The sequence below is a fragment of the Pseudophryne corroboree genome, chromosome 3 (assembly GCF_028390025.1).
Source record: "Pseudophryne corroboree isolate aPseCor3 chromosome 3, aPseCor3.hap2, whole genome shotgun sequence".
Classification (NCBI taxonomy): domain Eukaryota; kingdom Metazoa; phylum Chordata; class Amphibia; order Anura; family Myobatrachidae; genus Pseudophryne; species Pseudophryne corroboree.
The window spans coordinates 5,771,639-5,779,212 of record NC_086446.1 but is presented as its reverse complement, the minus strand read 5'-3'; the positions used below and the strand labels follow the sequence as shown (position 1 = coordinate 5,779,212).

The window sequence follows — 7,574 nt, the reverse complement described above, 5'->3', positions numbered from 1 at the left end:
AGGGGTTACCATGCAGAGCAGTCACCGCGGGGGAGGGGGGTCCTGCACTCATATACCGCCCCCTATATCACTAATCATCCCGCACACACACAGCTGGGAACCCCAGGCCGGAACCCTCTGCAGCGGTACACCTCCGGAGTCCGGAACACGCCACTTCCGCTCTGTGCGTTCCACCCTACTTCCGCGTTCCCGCTCACTTCCGGTCCGTGCGCTCCACAACTCATTCATCCTGTGCGTTCCACTCCACTTCCGCGTATCACCTTCCATCCGGCCTAATCCCCGCCCCCTGTGTTCCATAACAGCATCCGGGTCTCTAGGTGGGAAGAAGCAGAGAGGAGACATCGGGTAATGGTGCTATATATTATTATTATACAGGAGGAGCAGCCTGTGGTGTCCTGTTATTATTGTTATTCAGGGATAGTAGTATGTTGTGTACTATTATTATTGTTATTATTATACAGGGGAAGTGGCCTGTGGTGTCTTATTATGATTATTATACAGGAGGAGCGGCCTCTGGTGTCCTGTGATTATTTTTATACAGGGTGTCCTCTGGAGCGGCCTCTGGTGTCCTGTTATTATTAATATACAGAAGGAGCAGCCTGTGGTGTGCTATTATTAGACAGGAGGAGCAGCCTGTGGTGTCCTGTTGTTATTATTATTATTATTATTATTATTATTATAATAATAATACAGTGGAAGCAGCCTGTGGTGTCTTGTTATTGTTGTTAATAATAATAATAGTAATAATAATAATATTATTATTATTATTATATAGGGGGGAGCGGCCTGTGGTGTCCTATTATTATTATTATTATTGTACAGGGGGATCAGTCTGGTGTTCTGCTATTATTATTACATAGGGGGAGCAGCCTGTGGTGTCTTGTTGTTGTTGTTGTTGTTATTATTATACAGGTGGGAGTGGATTTTGGTGTCCTGTTATTATACAGGGGGAGCAGTCTGTGGTGTCCTGCTATTGATTCTTAAGGTGCATACACACGGAGAGATTTTGACTATGAGAGATTTTGACTAACTTTTCCCTTGAACTGGCAGTAGGAGAACCGCACCGCAACCCGCCGCCGCCCGCACCGCCGCCGCCCACACCGCCACCGCAACCCACCGCCAGGTTTCCCTCTGTGCAGTATTTTTTAAAAGATTACCCAAATTTTATGAAGCCAGAGAGTCATTGGTTAATGACAAAGAGATTTGTGCCACCATCTATTACAAATTTACATATTTGTTTGCATATTGTGGTTTTAAAAATGTAACTGCACTGCAGCTAAGTAACAGGGATATACTTGGGATCCCACAAGGTGCTTATTTGTGCTTGACCCACTGACTGCATTCGGGTGGCCTGCATCCCGTTGTTGTTATCTTGTATATCGTTGTGGCGGCAGTCATGATTTAATTATTCATCCTGATTAACCACATATCCAAACATCTATGTAAACAAGTGCAACATACAATACCCATTTCACATCTCCAATGCTGAATCCCACCCTGGATTTGGAAACGGGGCTTTCCCGGGTGGAATTTGGCAATGGACCCTAACGGCAGTCTTTGGCAGGCTTCCTGACCTGGCAATATGTTGTGATGGTTGCAATAACATTGGAGGGGGCAGAGCTGGCAGCAGTGCTGGGAGATAAACTCATCTTTGCACCACCTCTCCCTATGTAGTGAATGGGGCCCAGGTTACATCGCCTCAGTAACCCATTTACACTGCCACTGACCCAGTATTCAACCCGGGAATAACCCTTGTTCTAAACTGGGTTGAATTACCGGGTAAGGCAGACCGGGAATTCTCCATGGCCCCTTTCACATCGCACAGTAACCTGAGTCGACCCGGCAATATAGCGGGTCAATATCCGGTTATTTGTGTGATGTGGAAGGGGCCTTGTTATTTGTGTGATGTGGAAGGGGTTTAAGTACTAGTATACTAGTACTATTAGTTTCTTCTGTTACATAGATAGATTAGATCTTTTGGTGCCCATGAACTCACCTCCCTTCGGTAACACTCATCGCCCAGCATCCCTCTCCTATCACGGTAATACAGCTCCCTGCTCCCCACTCTAGTCCCGCCGTGGGAACACTCAAGTCCCTGGCTCCCCCCTTCCGTTGCGGTAACACTGATCCTAGCTCGCCCCTCTTGCTGCAGTAACACTCAGCGGCTGGCTGGCTCCTCCCACCGTGAGAACACTCAGTGAATGATTGCAGCATAGCGTGTCCTGGGGACCCACCCAGTCTGGCAATGTGGGTCCCCAGTCCACAATACTCGATATAATACGCACTATAGTGCGTTTTAACAATCACTGAATATCTCATGGTTTTGGGAAGACTGGTCCTGTGCTGTTTAAAGAAATATCTTCTTTTAAAAAGTTACAATATAAATCACCCATACTGAATAGGAAAAAATACTCAAGACAATTTGTTGCTTTTGAAAAACTTTATAAAATTTGAAATATTACAGTATAAAGCCAATTCTGGGCAGGCTTCATTGACTGTATCATGAGAATAAGTGCCCTTTTTGCGCGGACTATCCCAACAGAACATAAGAAGAATCGGGCATAACTCTTACAACAGTACAGTAGAGGCTAACGGTGCTGCGAACATGCACTGGGTGAAGAAGAAATAGTGCACTTTTCTGAACAGTCTCTTGAAGGAGCACAAGGAGTGGACTTATCACAACGATCAAAAGTCCGGGACAATGAGGTCATAAAACCAACGCTGCGGAACTATAGACCTCAGTATAGTTCACTTGGAGCAACAGTGTAGGAAAAGGTCAACAACAGATTTTTACACTTACTAAAAAACCGGGCTGAAATTTTTTTTTATACATTAAAAAAACGAGGGTCGCCCAGGACCTATGCCTGTGATGGTGGCATGTCGGAGTACATGCCACTGGACGACGTGCTAGGCTGAGGGGAGGGACTGGGCTGTGTGGGTCCCGCCGGAAAATAAGACATCTGATGAGGAGGGTTTCCCGGCGCATACTGCATGGGATGGTGATGTGGAAAGGTGAATGGGGGAACATTTTGGAGATGGCGCCTGGCAGGTGGCACTATCTCACACTCATCAACCAGTGTCCGGTCGTTGGCGCGTGTGGTAGCATCAAGTACCAGGCGCTTGTGGATCCTCTTTTGATCCTCAGTCATCTGCCTCATCTCCGCCGCAATGAAATTGGCAAAGGTTTGTTCATAATCCGGGGACCTATTCAGAACCTCCTCGGCATGTGCAAAAAATTGCTGTGAGCTGGAGGCGGCAGAGGTGACTCTCCTGGATGTCCTCCGTCGTGTGGGAGGACGTGGCTGAGGTGCTGCAGATTCCTCAGACTCGACCACCTCCAGCTCCTGGGTAAGATCCTGCAAAATAATTGAATAACAGCAAATTGATTCCAAGTCAAAATTTTGTTGGAACAATACAATACAAATATGTATGTACTTACCAGATCCAGACTCTCCTGGGCCTCCTCTTCCATGAGGATTGGAGATTCTGGATCCAGGCTTCCCAGTGACCTTGTCCGTGGCTCCTGCTCCAACGTGAACTTGAAGAGGTCATAGTACCACAGCGTCGGCTTATAGACCTCATCTGTCTCGGCTCCGGATCGCTGTGAATCTTCCACCTTCTTGTGCTCCTTTATAAAGACTGTTCGGAAATTAGAAATCTTCTTCTTCACCCAATCAATGTCCGCAGAACTGTTTTGGCCTCTACTGTACTCGATCAACTGTTGAAATGCCCGATTCTTCTTGTTCCTGTTGGAATAGTCCGTGCTCTTCACTCTCCACAGGCACTCATTCTCATGATAAATTTCAGTGAAGCCTGCCCAGAATTGACGATACTGCTCACTAGCCATTTCTGTGTAAAAATTAAAAACACAGTGTCTGGTAAACAAATATGCCCCCAGAAATGCAGTGGTTGAAAAACACATATCTGCCCCCACTTCCCCTGCACCTGTTAAAGCACATTATACACATTGCTCCGGGCAGAGCAATACACATTGCACGAGGTACAGCACGTTATACAGTACACATTGCACCAGGTAGAGCACGTTATACAGTACACATTGCACCAGGTAGAGCACGTTATACAGTACACATTGCAACAGGTAGAGCACGTTATACACTTTGCGCCAGGTAGAGCGCGTTATACACATTGCAACAGGTAGAGCACGTTATACACTTTGCGCCAGGTAGAGCACGTTATACACTTTGCACCAGGTACAGCACGTTATACACATTGCACCAGGTAGAGCACGTTATACACATTGCACCAGGTAGAGCACGTTATACACTTTGCGCCAGGTAGAGCACGTATACACATTGCACCAGGTAGAGAACGTTACACACATTGCAGCAGGTAGAGCACATTACACACATTGCACCAGGTAGAGCACATTACCCACATTGCAGCAGGTAGAGCACATTACACACATTGCGCCAGGTAGAGCACGTATACACATTGCACCAGGTAGAGAACGTTACACACATTGCAGCAGGTAGAGCACATTACACACATTGCACCAGGTAGAGCACATTACCCACATTGCAGCAGGTAGAGCACATTACCCACATTGCAGCAGGTAGAGCACATTACCCACATTGCAGCAGGTAGAGCACATTACCCACATTGCAGCAGGTAGAGCACATTACACACATTGCACCAGGTAGAGCACATTACCCACATTGCAGCAGGTAGAGCACATTACACACATTGCACCAGGTAGAGCACATTACCCACATTGCAGCAGGTAGAGCACATTACACACATTGCACCAGGTAGAGCACATTACCCACATTGCAGCAGGTAGAGCACGTTATACAGTACACATTGCAGCAGGTAGAGCACGTTATACAGTACACATTGCAACAGGTAGAGCACGTTATACAGTACACATTGCAACAGGTAGAGCACGTTATACACATTGCGCCAGGTAGAGCACGTTATACACATTGCGCCAGGTAGAGCACTTAGCAATTATTAGATTAAAAAACAGGTCAATCAATTATTCTAAACACATTACTAAAACATACATTTTATATATTCAATGGGTTCATGGTGCTGCTATGATAGGAGCCAGAGACTGAATTTAGACATTACAAAAGTATTGCAGGGGGTGGGGGGCGAGAGGGTGACAATGCTGTTGGGCTGTTATCATACTGGAGGTATGCGTTCAGATTCCCAGCTGTGGGGATCTCGGCAGCTGTAATATAGAAGCTGGAATCCCCAAAGCACAGGCCGGCACCAGGCCTACTAGCACCCAGAGCGAGGAAAGTTGAAAGTGCGGGCCTCGCAACTTTATATTATCAGACTATAGATATATTTTCACACCCCTCTACACACACACAATTAGCAGCCTTACACATAACGCTCACAGTAGTGTACGTATAGTGTGCAGTGCCAGTTACACATATGCTCCCAGTACTGCCAAATACACATACACCCCCAGTAGTGCCAGATACACAGTATATGCCCGCAGCAGTGCCAGATACACAGCATATGCCTGCAGCAGTGCCAGATACACAGCATATGCCCCCAGCAGTGCCAGATACACAGTATATGCTCCCAGCAGTGCCAGATACACAGTATATGCCCGCAGCAGTGCCAGATACACAGTATATGCTCCCAGCAGTGCCAGATACACAGTATATGCTCCCAGCAGTGCCAGATACACAGTATATGCTCCCAGCAGTGCCAGATACACAGTATATGCTCCCAGCAGTGCCAGATACACGTGCCCCCAACAGAGCCAGATACACTCGCCCCCCAGAGTGCCAGCTGCACTGAGTCTGCACCAGTGTCCATCCCACGGCCCACCTCCTATCAGTGCCTGTGTGTGCCGACGAGGGGGAGTGCTGTGGGCGGACTCAAGCAAAGCTAATCTGTGCGCGCTGTGTGACGCCGGTGCAGAGTAGTTTAGCTTTGTCCCACCCACAGTACTCCCCCCTCATTGACATACACAGCCACTACTGCAGGACCTGGCTGCAGGCAGGCTCCAATATGGCGGCACTAGCATGCGCCACCCTTTAAGGCTGCCGCCCTGCGCGGCCCCTCTATTGGAACATGCCTGGAGCCAGCCCTGCCACAGCACGCAGGGGGGGTTATGGTTAGGCACACTTGGGGGGGGGGGGGTGTTTGAGGGTTAGGCTACAGAGAGGGGGGTTAGGCACTAAGAGGGGGGTTAGGTATAGGCTACAGCAGCCTTTTTCAACAGGTGTGCCGCGGCACACTGGTGTGCCGCGAGCAGTTTCCAGGTGTGCCGCCTGCACACAGACCCGCTGCAGCCTGCATACAGACCTTGCGCCGACCGCACACAGACCCGCTGCCGCTGACCGCACACAGACCCGCTGCCGCCGACCGCACAAAGACCCGCTGCCGCCGACCGCACACAGACCCGCTGCCGCCGACCGCACACAGACCCGCTGCCGCCGACCGCACACAGACCCGCTGCCGCCGACCGCACACAGACCCGCTGCCGCCGACCGCACACAGACCCGCTGCCGCCCGCCACACAGACTTGCCGCAGCAGCCAGCCAGATATGCCTAGTTGCCAGGCAGCGCTGCACTTCAGTGACAGCCGGCTCGTGACCTATGGTGACTCATAGGTCACGCACCGCACGTCTCGTTCCCCCGTTTGCAGTGCACAGTACACTCGACACTCACTCGCTACTGCTCATCCTCAATGCAGCCTCGTCCCAGTGCTCCTCACTTCTCCCCACAGAGAGGGCAAGAGTTAAGGTTGCTATATATATATTTCTATATATATATATATATAACATTAATGTGTGAGGAATTACTATGGCGTTGGGAGGTGTGTGGAATTACTATAGGGTGGGAGAGGTGTGTGGAATTACTATAGGGGGGAAGGTGTGTGGTATTACTATAGGGGGGGAGGTGTGTGGTATTACTATAGGGGGGGGGAGGTGTGTGGTATTACTATAGGGGGGGGGGTGGTATTACTATAGGGGGGGGAGGTGTGTGGTATTACTATGCGGGGGTGCAGGTGTGTGTGTTTTATTACTGCGGCCCCGAAAAAAAAGATGGTGTGCCTCGACAATTTTAAAATCTTGGTTAGTGTGCCACGAGTTTAAAAAGGTTGAAAATCACTGGGCTACAGGGTGGGAGGGTTAGGGGTACGGGAGGGAGGTTTGGGTACTCTCTGCACCCTTGTTGGCATTACTGCGTTGGAATGCCGGCATCTGTATACTGAAAGACGGCCTCCCAACAGATGATTTTTTGGACTTTGTACAGTCACTGGAATTCGAAAGACAGATGGAGGAAGAGAGAGACCGGGGAAGACAGAGGGGTATATTTACTAAGCTCCCGATTTTGACCGCGTTGGTGTTTTTTCTTCAAAGTGTCATGTCGGTCATTTACTAAGCACCAATCTCGGCAGCGATGAGGGCATTTGCTTTTTTTTTTTTTGTGGGGTGAGAAAAAAAATACGAATGAATACACCATCGGTCAAACACGCCGGTTATTATAGAACTCGGTCATTTACTAATCTCAATCACTGCCAACAATAGCCATACACTGCCTGGAAATAGTACAAATCGTTAAAAAATCAGTTTTCAAATAGACCT

General features: G+C 48.7%; 1 protein-coding gene across 2 annotated transcripts in view; it reads left to right on the top strand.

Annotated features, from left to right (window-relative positions):
* Nucleotides 1-296: 296 nt before the first annotated feature.
* The window catches only part of LOC135054499 (zinc finger protein 585A-like), a 108,111-nt gene continuing 100,833 nt past the window's right edge, over nt 297-7,574 (top strand). For both annotated transcript variants that reach the window (XM_063957618.1, XM_063957617.1), the window contains exon 1: nt 297-345. The gene's annotated coding sequence lies outside the window, so the exon portion shown is untranslated. The remainder of the gene's footprint in view (nt 346-7,574) is intronic.